We start from the raw sequence: 17,238 nt of genomic DNA, 5'->3' as shown, positions 1-17,238 counted from the left end.
AGTGTTATATAGTATGTAATGGCTTTACGGTGTGTTATATAGTATGTAATGGGCGTACGGTGTATTATATAGTATGTAATGGGTGGTACGGTGTGTTATATGGTATGTAATAGGCATTATGGTTTGTTATATAGTATGTAATGGGAATAACGGTGTGTTATATAGTATGTAATGGACTTTACGGTGTGTTATTTAGTATGTAATGGGCATTACGGTGTGTTATATAGTATGTAATGGGCGTATGGTGTGTTATATAGTATGTAATGGGTGGTACGGTGTGTTATATAGTATGTAATGGGCATTACGGTGTGTGGTATAATGTTGGGCCACACCCACTTTTCACTGCGCAGGAGCCTCACCTACTACAAATTGGGGGGGGGCGTGAAACATGCCCTTGCTCCGGGCGCCGTGGCACATAGCTACACCACTGGCAGGAGGATCAATCTCTTGGTTAGACCCAATGCGCACGGGATTGTGCATTGGGTCCTACACATCAGGCACATCAGATTTTGTCAGATAAATTAGCCCAATCTATCTGAATTGGGTCAAATCTGACAAAATCTCAAAATTTTCAGGGGCCCTTTAGATTGTTCCTCACCTACAGTATTTCAGCTGAGTGTGATTTACATGTTCCACACATAAATATGTTTAAATGGAGTACACTATTGTTACTTTTATTTTATTGAAAATATTTGAATTCATCATCATTACACCAATGTTTATCACTATATTTACAATTAAGTATGGAACATTAAATCCCATATTAGAATCTGATTTATGCAGGGATGGCATTCCATGTGGCAGATTATGTAGAACGTTTGCAATATTATGTTCATTGCACCTTCTTTATCCAGGTTATAAAAAACACATCTAGTAGTATATTTTTCATCACCTACTGTAGATGTTAAGCTGTACACAGGATTATGTATTATGACCGAACTGTATGTGCCAGCCCCTCAGGACTTCGATGTCCTTGCTCAACCAGTAGGTAACAATCAATCCAATCTAAAAGTAAACAAATATTCATTGGTAAATGTCACAGGGTAAGAAAAGCCGTCAGTGCAGGAGTTTGTCTGGGATGGCTGTATTTGGTTGGTTTTGCCTTGTCAACGATTGCTGCTTAAAATATGGCCATTCTAACTAATGCTGTGCACACACAGTGAGATTTGGCATTAGATTTTGACTATATAATCAAAATCGTAGGCAGATCGTATGCAGATCGCATGCAGATCGCACAAGTTTTTTACCTTGCGATCCCGATGCACACTCCCATGACAGCACAAATCGAAACCCAGATAGACAGGGCAGCAATGACCATATGGTGCAAATCTAATGTAGATTGTATGAATTGTATGTAAATAGTACAGAGTTAGCAAAGATTGTATAGCACTCGAATCTTAAGTCTAATAGCAAGGGAATCTCACCGTGTGTACACACCATTAGACAATCTCCCGCTTATAAGGATTCTCACAATCCATATTATATTTACACGTGGACATGTATTACATCCATTGGTGACATCTGCAGTTTGTCTTTATCTAGAACATACATACACACTGCACAAGCTACAATATATGTATCAACAATGTGGCTCTTTGGTGTCTTCCTTCTCAGTCACTTTATTGCTATTCTGTCTTACAACCAATGTGTAGTATACATTTGACCCGATTACAGTCACCCGGGCTGCCATCAGAAATTGTGGGGCCTTGGACTGACAAAATCGGCAGGGCCCTCAAGGGAAATATAAACTTTGTTTATGATAAATTATAACTGGCCTTGGTCCCCTTTCTGTCTGGGCCTGAGACTGGAGTCCTGGCAGTCTCCCCCTGATGGCTGCCCTGACCTTCACCTTAATTGTTTTGTTGTACTGATTGTCGGTGGTTTCCCGACTATAAAAAGTTTCTTGCTTTAATTTTATAAATGTCAACAGTCATGGCAGGTGCTGGAAGCATTTGATTTTATTTCACATTGGAATTGGAAGCAGTACAACTTGGTACAGTATATGCAATGCATGTTATTGTAGGCCCTGCTGAGTGTTTTGCCAGTTTACTACCTTTTTTGTTGTTTGTTTTGTATCTACAGTAGAATGATTTCATAGTTTTTATTGTTGTCTTACAGTAGCATTGTTTAGTGTCTGTTTACTGTAAATTACCACTTACTGTCATCCTCCATATGCACAGTGTTCCCCCTCTAAATATGGTAAAAGATATAAAAAGCCATTATTTAGCATTGTAAATATGGAGCGGAGTTAAAAAGAAAAACCTTGGCTCACAATATAAGCTGACTTTTTTTCTCATGTAACATTGAAAGATATACAAACATACTGTATCTGCATACATCTAGCCTCAATACGCCATGCAGCGTGAGATGCCTGACGTGAGTAAGCAGCCAGGTCCCAGGTATCTCTGCTAAAGTTCGGTGTCTCTTTATGGCAAAAAATACGTTGCAACGCAATTCAACAAGGACACACAAGGAGATTGCCTGTGACGCTCGATCCGATTCTACCTGAGACACCTGCTGATACCTCTGGTCCCGTCATCCTGCACCTTGCGGCGCACGCCAGCGTCTGCTATCTGCCGGACTCGTGGAAGGGATAATCTGTGGCTTGGACTCGGGAGCTGTTTTGCCGTGGTATTTATACTATTGAGCCGTGTGGTAGCCAGCCCACAAATTTGGTACGAGCAATTGTTTTATTGTATCGTGGATCCTTGCTATGTGTGATCCCAATAAAGTTATCTTTTAATGCACCATGAAGCGCCCTCTCTCATTCCATCCCCTCTAGATATATATATATATATATATATATATATAAAATATATATATATATATATGTATATATATATATATATCCAAAAGACAGAGAGCGCACTCACCAGACTTATTTTTTGAATAAAACTTCAAGGTTTTATTTGATCCATTAAAATTCAAAGCAAGATCGATGGTTCGGGTCTGCACATGACCCTTTTTCAAGACAACAGCAAACGCCTGGATCCCTGGAGCACTTCACCCAGCCGGCAAAGCCATATGCCAATGCTCACATCTACTTCCGCATTCCACACAGCGGAAGCGGCCAGATTACCCCCTAATGCTGTGTTTATTCACTCTATCACCATAAGCAGGAAGTCACTTGCGGATTCACATTTCCACCTTGCGTTCCAACAGGATTTATGCGTGTCAGCGCTTCATCCACCTATTAATACATCCTGTATTCACAATGCAAGTAATAAATCTGTTTAATAGTAATCATTAGCTTCATACTTATAAAGAAGCAGCCACTGGATTAGGCTCTGCTAATGCATGACCAGGTTTATTTTGAAAATTAATACAAATATTTGTGTTCACTATGGGATTCACTCAGCTCCGAGGACACTGTCAATACCACCATCAAAAACATCATAACATATTACAATAAAATTCAAATTAGAAAGGGAAGGACACAGTCCACCTGGTCCCGACGGAGAACAAAAAAATCATTGCTCAACCATCAGATCCCAGATGAACCCCATCCACCCTCAGATGTATATCAGCACCCTATCCCTCATCGCAATATATAGTTAATGTAATACATGAAAAACTACATATAATCAAGCAAAAAGAGAATTTTTTTTTTTTTACTTTTGAAAAAATCCTTACAGAAAAACATTATTAAGAGCATACAATCAAAGTGATCCATGTTTTATTGAGGGTCATCAATGATATAGAGGGCATACTAAAAAGACTTCAGGAGTTTTCATGCCTTATTTAGGAAACCGTCAATGTTCAGAGAAACATCGATAGAGAATTTTTCTCATTAAGTCCCCTTGGGGCCACAGTATCCAAATAATGGATCCAAAATGCCTCCTTCTTTAGCATGGCTAATGCTCGGTCTCCACCCCGTGACGGGGCAATCCAGTCCATAACCATGTATCGCAAACATGATATTTGATGTTTTGCGGTTAAAAAATGAGCTGCTACAGGTTTATAAGTCTGGCCTGTCTTTAACACCAATTTTATAGAGGACTGATGTTGGCCCATTCTTACGCAGTACACACTGTCTTCCCTACATTCCCTACATACTCAAGTAGTAGATTATATGGTCAAGTAGGCAGTGTAGTTTGTAGCATAAAAAAATCTTCCTTCCACTGTGTGGATGACAGAAGTATGGGCCACAAATAAGGCCCCGACAAGTAGTACAGCCCAGACACTGGACGCAACCCTTTTTCTTTTGCAGCCATTGGGTATCAGCCAGCTTGGTGTGCTTCACGGAGGTCTGATACAGCTCATCTTTCAGATTCCTCCCTCATGTGACACTGATCAGTGGAGGATTTTTGTGAAGTCTCCTAAATGCTGGATCCGTAGTTATCATATGCCAGTTTCTCTTTAGGGACTTTTGTGTCGCTGTAAGTTGTGTGTCACAGTCGATCCTTTGCTTTATTCCTTGTATGTGGCTGAATAGACTGGTGAGTGGCTCTTGCCTTGGTTAGGCATTTCAGAACATCCTGAGTCTTGTATCTTCTGGCAATAAAGCGCTCGAACATTCACATAGTTGTTTTTCTGCTTGTACTGGGTCTGAGTTATTTCTCAAAACACGTAGGAATTGTGACACGGGCAGGTTTGATTTTAGCTGGTGTGGGTGATGACTGCTGGCCCACAGCAGCGTATTCCTGTCCGTCTCCTTCCTAAAAAGGGTGTAATGTAAAAATCCTCCAGCACGGTAAACTGTAACATCTAAAAAATGAATTTGTTTGGAGGCAACTGTTGCAGTGAAACGCACCGGAAGAGGTAAAAGCATTTCATGACACAATCATCTCATCCAAATCACAATTATGTTATCAATGTAGTGTTTAAAGTAGATCAAGTGATCTCTATATTTTGGAAACGTGGCACTGCTCACAATAATCCATATACAGACTCTGCTTCAGGAATTGGATTGAAAATTATCAGTTTCTATTGAACCTGGTTTTGTTGTGTCTTTGACGAACATCACTACCAGCCAGCCATCGATAAACGGCATGCTGCTGGTAGTCATTGTCAATCTGTTCTAATTTTTTTCTTTTAAAAGCAACCAGATCATTTTTGTATTTATCCACCTGTTTTTGTAAGTGACTAATTCCATCCTCACTCTTATCACTTTTTAAAATGGTGAGCGACTCCTTTTCTAGGTCTTTTATTTCAATTTTCAGCTTTTTTAAATTATCCCCCACCTCCTCAACTACCAAAGCGATCAAGTCTAACGAACATTTGTTTAGTACCCCACACCATCAGACACAGAATGCAGGATTTCTGCACCCAATGGTGGGGGTATTTGCAATGTGAAATCCTCTCGGTATGCGTTTCCTTAACTAACCGTGAAGTAGAAGGTCTATTTCACGTTTCTTAAGCTGATTTAATTTGTGAAACCTATCAGCAGAGGTCAGAGTAGGGAGTTTATCAAACTCTAGTTCATTGAATAATATTTTATCAACCTCATCATTGATCAAACTGACCTGTACATTTTAAGCATCGCTCAGCATCACTTCGTCTAACATCCCATAGCCTGACGCCATTTTGAAAGGACAAACAAACAAAGAGCTAATATGCGTCTGATATTAAAAACACTTCCAATGAAATATTCATATAGAACAAAATGCTACCACAGGATACAAATAAATTTCCATAAATAATACACTGTATAAGAAGCACACTATGTAGCAGAGATAATTAAGCAACAGTTGACTCCAAATCATTAACTTTCAAATGGGTGCCTGCTTTAGGAGAAAAGAGCAAACGCATATATATATATATATATATATATATATATGTGTTTATATATGTATATATATGTATATATGTATATTTCTATCACAAATACAGAAACACAGAGGCAAGCACAAGGTAGCAGACTAGCTTTCAAAGCTTTTGCTAGTTTTATATACTGTAATGCTGCTTTCAGACCGCAAAACTGGCTTTGACCCTGTATTTGGAAACGTTTCCAAAAACGGGTCTGCCAGGTAAAACCTCTTTCACACCGCATCTCTTAAACGGTATATTACCGATTAAGTGCGTTTTTTTTTACACTGGCAGACCCGACACTGGCAGGCCAGTCTTCTGCGCGCGCCACCCCGCCCCCCCTCCCCCGGGGGTTAACACCCCCAAATCCCCCCCACCCCAGGGCTAACAAACCCCCCCCCCCCATAAGAAAAGTGACTTTCGGAAAATGGCTGCCCCCATACAAAAGACAGTTTTTTTTAAAACAGGTTTTCCTATGGGGCAGCCATTTTTTTCATAAGTGCTTCCCCGACCATACTTCACTGCCGGGATCCACAACGAAGGTACCGGCTGCACGGCGGGTATCGACACACGCGCCGCGTGGGGGGGTGTCGACACATGCGCGGGGGGGCGACACGCGCGGGGGGCGGCTCCAGTGCTGCGAATATTTAATGAGTGCTCATTAAATATTCGCTGCTCTGAATTTAGGACCCAGCTCATTGGCTGGGTCCTAAATACCGTTTCAGACCCAATTTTGATCCCAAAATACCGGGTCTGAAACGGGTAGGACCCTGCATTTTAACCGGTTTGAAAAAACGGTATTTTCAAACCGGTTAATTGGATCTGCACCTTTCAGACCGCACAGATTACCGTTTTAAAACGGTAAAAAAACGGCAATATACCGTTTCCAAAGTGCGGTCTGAAAGGGGCATAAGACACTTGAATATTGTGTGTAATTGAGTCTGTATACAGAGCAGAACAGAACTTGTATCGAAAAAAACTATGGTTGCTACATTGTAACACTTCATGCAAAAATTCAGACACCACTTGGTACACTGAGTGCACACTATGTGATTTTCGTTAACGATATAAATGATGATAATGTTAACGATATTATAGTGCATAGCATTCAGTGTGTGCCCATTATATCTTTAACGATGAGGGTCATTAACAGTCGTCTCTGTCAACTCAACAAGCAGTCAAATCTGACAATATCTTCAGTGGCTGCATGTTCGCAGGGGTCCTGTTTATATACTGTAGGTGATGAATGATATAGGTAACAATATTGTTTATTGTTTTAGTGATATGTCTTTTGTTCTGCAGCTGTATATTGCATAGTGTGTATGCAGCTTCAGTCGCACTGCACAAACATATATAAGTGTCATAAATTAAATTAATCAGCACGAGTGCATTGTAGTCACATTGCTTGCTACTAAGATGTGAAAAAAGACATCTGACGCTAAAAAAGGACTATGTGGCATTCAAAAAAGTGCTGTTTGACCAACTGCTACAAAGAAGTTAGAAGACACACCTGTACAGTAGGTTTATGAAATTTGTTGTAGTCTGTTTTACATTTTTTAATGGGTTTTCAAATATTGACCTACAGTAAAGTAAGATACTCAATTCTTTAATGTCTGTTAAATATGTATCTGTAACAGTTGTAATTGAGATTGTAAATTTGTATACATATATCGTCAACAGGTATTAACAGGGGTTAATGGGTGTTAACGCGTAGAATCTGTTAAAAGTTCATGGTTTAACATGTTCACAGTATCACGGCACAGATTAACCCGCTAGTTATCTGTAGTTTTTTTATACTGCGGCCTTAGAATATAACAAGCTATAGTCTGTCTCAAACATAGAGCAATTTATGTAAAATTGTCCCAAATAAAGTGCAATTAACGTAAACAATACTTCATTGCGACTGATGCAGATTTGAATGCAAGTCAGATTGTTTATTGTCTCTTGCTTGTTTGAATTCTGTTCATGCTTTAGAACCAAGCATGCTAAACTAATGGCAGTGCACAGTTGTAAGCAATTCCGTCACACCTACAGTTGTGACTAATCGGATATAACTGGGCTGTCACAGTGTGTTCTCAAGAAAGCATGTTCAATGGGGACATGTTGATAGCACTGAAGGAGATGCAGAGTTGGATGTAAGCATTAATATGCCCTCTTTCCAAATGATATGTGGCATGATCATAAATGGGTATCAAACAACATATTTCCGTAGTGAGACGGCTGTCTACATCTTTGGTACCATGCACCGACGTAGAGTGCCTCTGAGCCATGTTGCGGAGAAGATTGCGGATGATTATTTATGCTCATTCCAAGCTCCAATGTGGTCAGAGGTCAATAGAAATTCACCACTCCAAAAACCAAATGTAACACTGATCATACGACATAGCTCCGCATCACTAACTACATTATATCATTATACAAGAACACGCAATGCTACTGATATAAGCAGTGAAGCAAAGAAAAGTAGTGAAACTGTCTCATCTTTTTTTGTAATGATTGTGAAACATTTTTAAAGTTTTTCATAATGCAAAACAGCAGATTCTGATGATAGCCTCACAAAGCGGAATGAAATTAGACAACCTGTTTTCAGAACAGCTTGTGAAGTTGTATCAAGCAGTGAGGATGAACCAACCATAATGCAAATAGATGCAGATGCCATTCTGCAGGCACACGATTAACATACGAAAAGAATGTTTGTCCCACCGACTGGATGTGAGAAGCACAATTCCTTCCATTCTGGCCCTAATAGAAAGCATTCTACTGTGAATACAAGTGTATTTTAGTTTAGGCAAAGGGAAAGGGATTATGTTATGTCAGACTGTAGTATAAATGTGTGTTTTATGGTTCCAAAACTTTACAAATAAAATACAGTATCTCAGTTCAAGATCTTCATAGCCATACATAATGTAAGAGTCTAGTCACCATTGAAAGGCAAGAGTCGATCAAGGCCATCAAGGAACAAAGCTCTCAATATCAGTTGTGATCCTACATTTGGAAAAGACATCATAGTCTTCTTTGATACTAATATTCAGTACAACTACAGTAATATTTCTATCCTGGCATTCTGGATGCCCCTGCACTGTAAGCTGCATTGCTCAGTGAGGTCAGACAGTTTGGCAAATAATCAAAATCAATTAGCTTAATTGAATAGGATCTAAATTGACACTGAACTGCGCAGCCTAATACTTTGAAAGGGATGTGAATAAAGTTGCTATCTTACGAGTTCACTTGTTGTCATCATAGAAGACATCCCATACACTTAGGGGTTGTGGGATACATACATACACACAGGGCGATCTAGTCAGATTAACACATATGAAGATAACTCAGCATCTGTTTATGTCACATTGCCTTTCATTATTAACCCAAATGTCCACATTTTGCATACTGAATGTTTCATTACTCCTGTCAGGTTTAAAAATACATTTTTTAAGTTTTTCCACAGTTCCGAATATATAGCGAATACATACTACATGTCATGGCTACTAATTTTCAACACCTACAGTACATCTCAATGTTCTGTCTGTAGCCACTGATCTAGCATAAAAAATAAGGGACAAAAGCCTGCAACTGGTTCCAACAGTGACCATGGTAAATGTTAGCGATGTGTATAAATAGTGGTCCAATGAAAGTAATGTACCAATAGTCAGGGCCAGCTAAGGCAGCTTTAGGCAGACAGACAACCAAGGCTACATATAAAATAAAAGATGTCTATGAGGAAGGTATTCTTGTTGCACTTAATGCAGGTAGAGGCTGTGGAACTTTTAAGATGTAATTTACACATATTGATGGAAATTTACTAAGATGTGTATTCTACTTTACATGTGATGTTTCTATGGGCAACCAATCAGATCCTGTCTACTATCTTGTAAAGGGTGCTAAATAAATAAGAAGTAAATTCTGATTGGTTGGCCATAGCAACATCACATGTGCCGTAAAATACACATCTTAGTAAATTTCTCCCACTGGGTGGTAATCAATGCCTCCGGCGAGGGGGTTTTCTGCGAGGGTGGCTTGTTTTTGCAGAGGATCGCAGAAAACAAGCCATCCTCACTAGCCACTTTCCCTATTCTATGATGCGGGGGAATCCTTGCCGATTAGTGATGAGGGTCGTCGCTAATGCAGCGTGCCCGCTGCATATAACGGTGGACCTCGCCGTTTTGACAGCCATACTCACTGTTTCCACCTCGCTGGAAAACCCAGCGAGGTGGAAACGGCGAGGGCAGGGGGTCAGTTGAATACAATAGGCACTGCTCGCCATGGGGCACTGGATATACCCCATTGACTTGAGGGGCTGGAAGTGGGTATTGGTGGCCGTTGGGGTGGGGGTCAGTAGGTTCAAGTTTTCCGTAGGGTGCTGAGAAGCCTTATACTGGCCCTGCTAAAAGTAAATACTTAGACTGGATACAATATTTTGCTGACACGTTTATTTGCAGTTTACATTTCAAGGTTGTTTTTTTTTCCTTCTCATTACTGCAAGTCTGACAAAAGTAAATAAATAATTTAACCTAATTCAGTAGAGCACAAACTATATACATATTTATTTTTTTGTTATTGTGTCTGGAATTCAATTATATTTACTTGGTGAGTGCATAGGAATACTTATGAATTATTTTCTGTAAGAGACATTACTTTTATTAAAGTACAGTATATAGATGATAACATTTGGATCCTTGACAACAGTAGAACATGTTCATCAATGTATTTATTGTGTAGTTTTATTATTCCCCTTTATAGAGAGTATCAGATTACAAGTATTACTTTATATATGCAAATATTAAACTTCTTTAATTAAACTTTGAAAGTAATTTCTTGAACCAAAGCACAATTACACCCTGCTACTTCTGTTCAAGACAGTAGAAACACTTAATCCAATTATTATTAAACCTTAAAACCCATACTACAAACTTTATGCAAGAATAACCCTTAATCTAATTTTTTAACACCCCACCGACCAAATGTTGTAATCCAGAAACTAGATAAAATGTACGCATAAACCCACCGGTATTGACTAAAGCTGAGATGAACAGGTATTGACGCAGTACTCTTGCTAGTTTACCACCACTGCTGCTGGGGACTTTAGTAGAAGATCCAGGTGCTCCAACTGCATGATCTGCATCACTGCCATTACTTACCACTAACAGACTGGGGAAGTATATGGCCATAGGCCAAAGCAGCTTTGATACTTCCTCATCTTTGTGGCCACCGCTTATGCTACAGAAGTTACGTAGCACCATTGTCCCCTTGGTGGCTTGCTTCGCTTGCCACAATTTTACTAAAGGTAATAGATGGTGGCATGGACACAGAAGGGTGGCATGGACACAGGATGGTGAGGTACTTCCTTGCTGAAAATCCTTACGTATCGGTTAAGTAGCGGCTAACGTAATTGACGTAGCAGTGGCTGCAAAGATGAGGAAGTACCTCAGATTTACTCAGCCTACTACTCAATCTTAAAACAATAATCACCAATCCAAAAAATAAAAAAATATTGATATCTACAGAAGTCAAACAACAACAATTAAATATTCAAACATTTACATATAAAACAACCCACAATCAACATTCTTTTCTCAATTCAAGCAAACTAAGCTCCAGTATAATTAAAAGACACACACACACACACACACACACACACACACACACACACACATCTTGGTGCTAATCTGACAGCAATAATAATTATAAAATAAAAGTAACTGCAGCTTCCATATACTGTAAATGGCCATATACACTCAGCGATATTCAGCCACTTTCTGAGCGATTTTACATAATTTTACTAAACCTCTCAGAAAGTGGCTGAATATCGCTTTGTGTGTAACCCACACAGCGATATGGATGCCCGGCCCCACGGGTCCCCGATGAATACCAGCCCTGTCTGTAAATTCAGAGTGATCGCTCAGAACGCCCTGCACATATGTGCAGTGTGGTAACTTCTGAGCGTTCACTGAAGGGTCCAGCCTGGCAAGTCACATGGCCAGACACCGCTGTGTGCCACTCACCAGCGGGCAGGGGGTCCCTGCAGCGTATGTGAGATACGACATTATGCGGTGGGCCTCACCAGTTTATATACTGGTATCCACTGTGAACGAAAGTACTGAAAATAAAACTGGTTTAAAAGTAGTAACTTGAATGTGGATATTGCCTGAAGCTTGCAAGTAGACATTTTCTAAAATTTGATTCAAAAGAAAAATATATCTAAAAATAGTTATCTATCTTTCTATCTATGTGCATTGAACCACATATTTCAGATATTTAATAGAAATGTTACAATAAAAGTCATCCTCTACAATAGCACACATTTAAGAGGCACTTAATTCCTATTTTATTACATTTTCCCTGATGGATTTATCTATTGGAGTAAATGAAGTTGGGAGGATGTGATGTTCCCGTGTTACTCAGTACATTACACAGTACATAGGTTGCTGCGATCATTTATTAAAATGTCAAGTTAGAGCAAAAGGTCACGTCCCCACCTAGCAATCACCTACTGTACTTATGTGTCCTACAACTGCCACGTAGTTAAACCTGTATTTGCTTGATGGTTACATTCTGGCTGGACGGCACGTACAGATGTAGCCACGCTCATCTTCGCAGCAATACAGACGTTCTTGAGTGTTTGGCATTGCAAAATCGTGCATGCAACATTGTTGCTCCATGCATTTCAGTGAGCCGTGGGAGCACATGGCACTGATCACGGTATAAATCACTATCTACCATATTGTCGTTTTTTTCCAGTATCATCACTTATATTTGGTAAGCCCTGATGACATAACTTTGTTATATAAATATTTGTTAGAAAAACTGTGCCTTATATGGAATAACTCACTCCTCTGTGAGTTTAATAATGGGAAGTAAATGTAACCTCTGAATTATGTGACCTCTATGGTGCCTTTGGGCGGGATGTATTAAAATACATCGCCGCCCTTCGCGCCCCCCCCGCCGCGATGCCGCCGCATATGTACTAACATATGCGGCTGGCATCGCGATGCGGTGACGGAGGCCCCCCGCGATACCTGTACTGTGGTCTGCGGGGGGTCTCCTCCCAGCCGGCTTCTGCAGCATCCACGCCGGGGACAGCTAAGCAAGCTGTCCCCGGCGCTTCGTCCGGCTGCGTTGATAGGGGGAGGAAGGGCTTACCTTCCGGGGTCCAGGAGGACCTGCAAGAAGGTAAGCCCAAGGGAGGGGGGAAAGGGGGGGTCGGCGAGGCGGCGGGTTGCGGCGACGCGGCGGGCGGCGAAAAGAAGCCCATAGGCTTCTATAGGGTATCGCCACCCAAAGGTGGCGATACCCTGCCCTGCGAAACCGCTGCGAACGGGTTTTAGTACATAGGAAAATGCGGTAAAACGGGGGTTTTACCGCATTTTCCCTTTAGTACATCTCGCCCTTTATACTGTATCAGAACTTACATGTTGAATCATGGCATACTGCACTGGAGTTGGGACAGTTGGTGTTTGGCATCCCCTCGTTAAATCTCCACTGGCTTTGACTATGGGCGAGATGAACTAAGCCTTAAAAAGTGATAAAATGGAGAGTGAAAAACTATCAACCAATCAGTCTGTCACATTTCAAACACAGCCAATAACATGACAGTTAGGAGCTGATTGGCTGGTACATTATCATTCTCCATTTTATAACTTTTCAAGCTTAGTACATTTGGACCTCAGTCCCATTGCACTTGTTGGAAACAGCAAATGTATTTCTTGGTTAGCCCTTCTTGCCTGCCATCTCAATATTCTATTCACACATTTGTCTCATTGGATTTAATTTGCAAAGAACAAAATGACAGCTCTACAGCACATATACAGCTTTGAACCGATCAAGTCTGTTTGCTTAAATGAACCCAGGTTTCCAGAGCTGTCCCTAGGCATAGGCAACCTAGGAAAATGCCTAGGTCATTTAGAATGCCTATGGGCATGCAGCTCATACTACTGAGCCAGCAGCAGTAGGAGTGTCAGTGTGGGTAGCAGAGACAGTGAAAGCAGCGGTGGGCAGTAACATAAATGGCCAATGGGGGGGGGGGGGGGGGGGTGTTTGAGTTGTAATAATTTGTGGCATTTATGTACAGTAAGTGGCTTTACTGTGTAGCATTAGGTGTATAAGGGCATTACTGATGTGTGGTATAATGTGTAAGGGGCATTGCTGTGTCCCATTATGTGTATAAGGGTCGCTATTACTGTGTGGTATTAAGTGTATAAGGTGCACTACTGTATGGCATAACATGTATAAAGGAAAGTACTGCGTGGTGCACTGTGAATAAGGAGCGATACAGGCCCTTATTCTGGTTGGTGCGGTCAGAGCCGCACACGGGGCTCCGACCGCACAAACCAAGGGCCGCCCACCAGACGGATCGCCACGGCCGTCCATACACGGACGGCTGGCGATCCGCACAAAAATGGTGGAGGCTACGCCTCCACCATGGTGGGAGCTGCCCCCTGCCTTCGATGGTCGACGACCATCGAAGGCAGGCCCGCACGCCGCGGCAGCTCCCGCAAGCTAAGACCACACGGACAATCGTCCGTGTGTTAGCTTGTATGGGGGCTGAAAGCTGACATCCGGCGACGTCAGCTTTCCGCCCCCATGTCATGGTAATGAGGGCGTCATGCCCTCATTACCATGCATACGCCCCGCGTTTGCATGGGAACGCCCATGAAACGCGGGGCGTACACATAGGGAAATGAGGGGCTGAAGCCCCTCACGCCCCTATCCGCCCCCTTTGCGGCGGACGAAATCCGTCTGCGGCGAAGGGGGCTGCACATGCGCAGAATGACCTCTGCGCATGTGCAGACAAAAAACATCGGCGGTACGGCCGCACGCGGGCCGTACCGTGCCGATCTGAATAAGGGCCACAGTGTGGTGTAATGTGAATAAGGAGTAATTGATCAGGGAGGGAACTAGCGACAGTGCTAGAGAGCATCAGCCAAAATCTTGCCTACGTCAACAAATTAGCTAGGGACAGCTCTATAGGTTTCTATAGGGGTGTGGAGCAAGATGGCTGCAATGACAGGGTAGTAGTCTAGCAGATGTCTACATAGTCAGTAGAAAGATGTTGGGCAGCAGAAAGATGGAGTAAGCGCATTGGTTGTACCAAGCACTCTTAAAACTAGATTGTTTAGATTGTGCTGTCCTCACCTGTTTGACTATGCATTCCCACTAAATGGAAAGACTTTTATACTGCAACAGCTCAGAGAAGTGGTGAAACTGGGATGGAAAAATACTTGTAATTTGCTGGGCAGCTTCAATAAATAAATGTTATTTATTAAATAAAATGAAGGCAGGGCCATAGTGGAAGTTTTATATAAAAAAATAAGTTTAGATGTGTTTTTTACTTAAGAATCTTAAGAAACCATGTCCACTTTACTGGGACAACAGGGGTAGCAAATATTTAAATTTTGAGTGTCTCTATGAGTGTCACTGTACAGGGCAGCCAAGAGCTATGCTGGGCCCCGGTAAAAGTTGGGGGCATGTCCTAATCATGGGGGTGGGGCCACCAACCGTGATTAGGCCATGCCCCCAAATGTTTAAGGTGGGTGAAAAATACTTTAAAGTCGAGGGGGGAGTGTTATTGCCACCCCACCTCAGCAGCAGCACACACCTACAGCATGTACTGTGCTGACAGCAGGCTCAGCATGAGCTCTCACGCTGCCAGTGAGACACTCCTGCTGAGCCTGCTGTCAGCACATGCTTTAGGTGTGCTGCTGCCCGGGAGGTACGGAGGGGTAAGGGGGGGGGGGGTTGGACCAGGACCCCTGCCGGGTCCCTCCAGCAAGCCCGGGCCAGGTAATTAGTACCCCCCCTCACGGCACCCCAATCTCTGTATTGGTAACTGCCCTGGCCACCACTACACAATAGTTGTCTGGTGCTGTTTTTGTACTTGGATTATACAAGGAACCAAGGCAGCCTGCCATATGTAAATACTACATGATAATAGAATTCATAGATCTTGTTTACATATATTTGCAAATATATGAATAAGCCCCCAAGCCATCACCAAGGCTTCTTTGTGTATTGAGGTTCCCTATTGCTATATCTAGATGCTTGGTGCAGCAATAGGGACCCCAATACACAGAGAAGCCTTGACAATGGCTTGGGGGGCTTATTCATATATATTTGCAAATATATGTAACCAAGATCCTTGAATTCTATTATCGTGTAGTATTTAAATCTGGTTACTGATATCATTCAGTGAGCTGGGGAACAATGTATTTTTCTCTTACTTAGTATTACTGCTCCCTTTAATGAACCTGAATGATATCACTAAACTAATTAAGCATCTAAACTATATATAAGCCTGTCACACTTAGTGTACCTGCTACTATAATTCGGGCGACACACAAGATCTGAATAACGACCGACCCGCGGGACCGCGCATCAGATCGGTATCGGACCACACCAGGACAGAAAAGGGCTCAATCATCACACAATCTACATCCAATCGGTCAGAATTGGATCTAGATTGATGGGATCGGACCCTTGTCGTCCTGGTGTGTACCCAGCATAAGACGATGATTGGATGCACCGAGTCTTAAGAAACGTATTATTGCAGGCAGACCCGCTAGCCCCCACTAGGGCTTTAAATTTTGTGAATGTTCAGACTTTCTACTATCACCTGACCTCCAAATTTGCAGCTTGTGATCAGGTCTGAATAACCCCCATAGACACAATACTGTAGATATTGCACTGTACTGAGCTGAAACACATTTTGCCTTTCTGTGAGTCATTATCAGAAATCTCATGGATAACCACTTTCTCAAGGAGGCTGTGCATTATTTTATGTAAGATCCCAATCATCCCCTTTGCAACCTCATCCACTATTTCTATTGTCCTGCGCTCACAATATTTTAACAGAGAGCAAGCATAAAATGTTTACACAGCTTAAGCAGAAGGGCAATGCATGAATAACTGGTCCAATCATGGATTAGCCAGCTGTGTCAGTGCTGGCACTTTTTCATTACAATAAATAGGAAGCGGAAAACTCTTTCTGATCACATCAGAGCTCTAGGCTGACAGTTTTTTACCATCGCCTAAATATATAAAAGCAGGATCCGCTTCTCTGGTGCATCTTCCTGTGACGTACTGTACCACTTTTTTAAGTCTTCTGGTGTGACGGAAAGCACAATGCTAATATTTGTAGTCAGTACAGTGTATGTGTGTGTGTGTGTTTATAATAAGTCCAGACAACCAAATAAAGAATGATTTCCTATTAAGTGCAATTTAATGCTATGTCGGTGAAAGAAACAAATGCCATAAATGGAAAATGTATTTTTATTGTGCAGTCAGGCTAAATTTGATATTAAAATGCAGACAACTTAGCGCTGGACATTGTGACAGACAGACAGACAGATGGTTGTTACGCCTGGTCTCATTTGGGAGTTTAATGAAATCTGCCAATGCTGTGAGTGGTTAGATCTGACCTGCCAGCTCCAGAGGCTGCGGGGAGTGCGTATTTCTCCCCAGGCCAATCTCAGGGACTCTGATAATTAGATCTGACAT

General features: G+C 41.7%; 1 protein-coding gene across 8 annotated transcripts in view; it reads left to right on the top strand.

The window, feature by feature from the left end:
- The window catches only part of ADGRB2 (adhesion G protein-coupled receptor B2), a 469,428-nt gene that overhangs the window by 253,988 nt on the left and 198,202 nt on the right, over positions 1-17,238 (top strand). The window lies entirely within an intron of this gene.

This window comes from Crinia signifera, chromosome 2 (assembly GCF_055691185.1).
Source record: "Crinia signifera chromosome 2, ASM5569118v1, whole genome shotgun sequence".
Classification (NCBI taxonomy): domain Eukaryota; kingdom Metazoa; phylum Chordata; class Amphibia; order Anura; family Myobatrachidae; genus Crinia; species Crinia signifera.
Note: the sequence above shows the minus strand (reverse complement) of the source record. Positions and strands in the feature narration are given on the sequence as shown.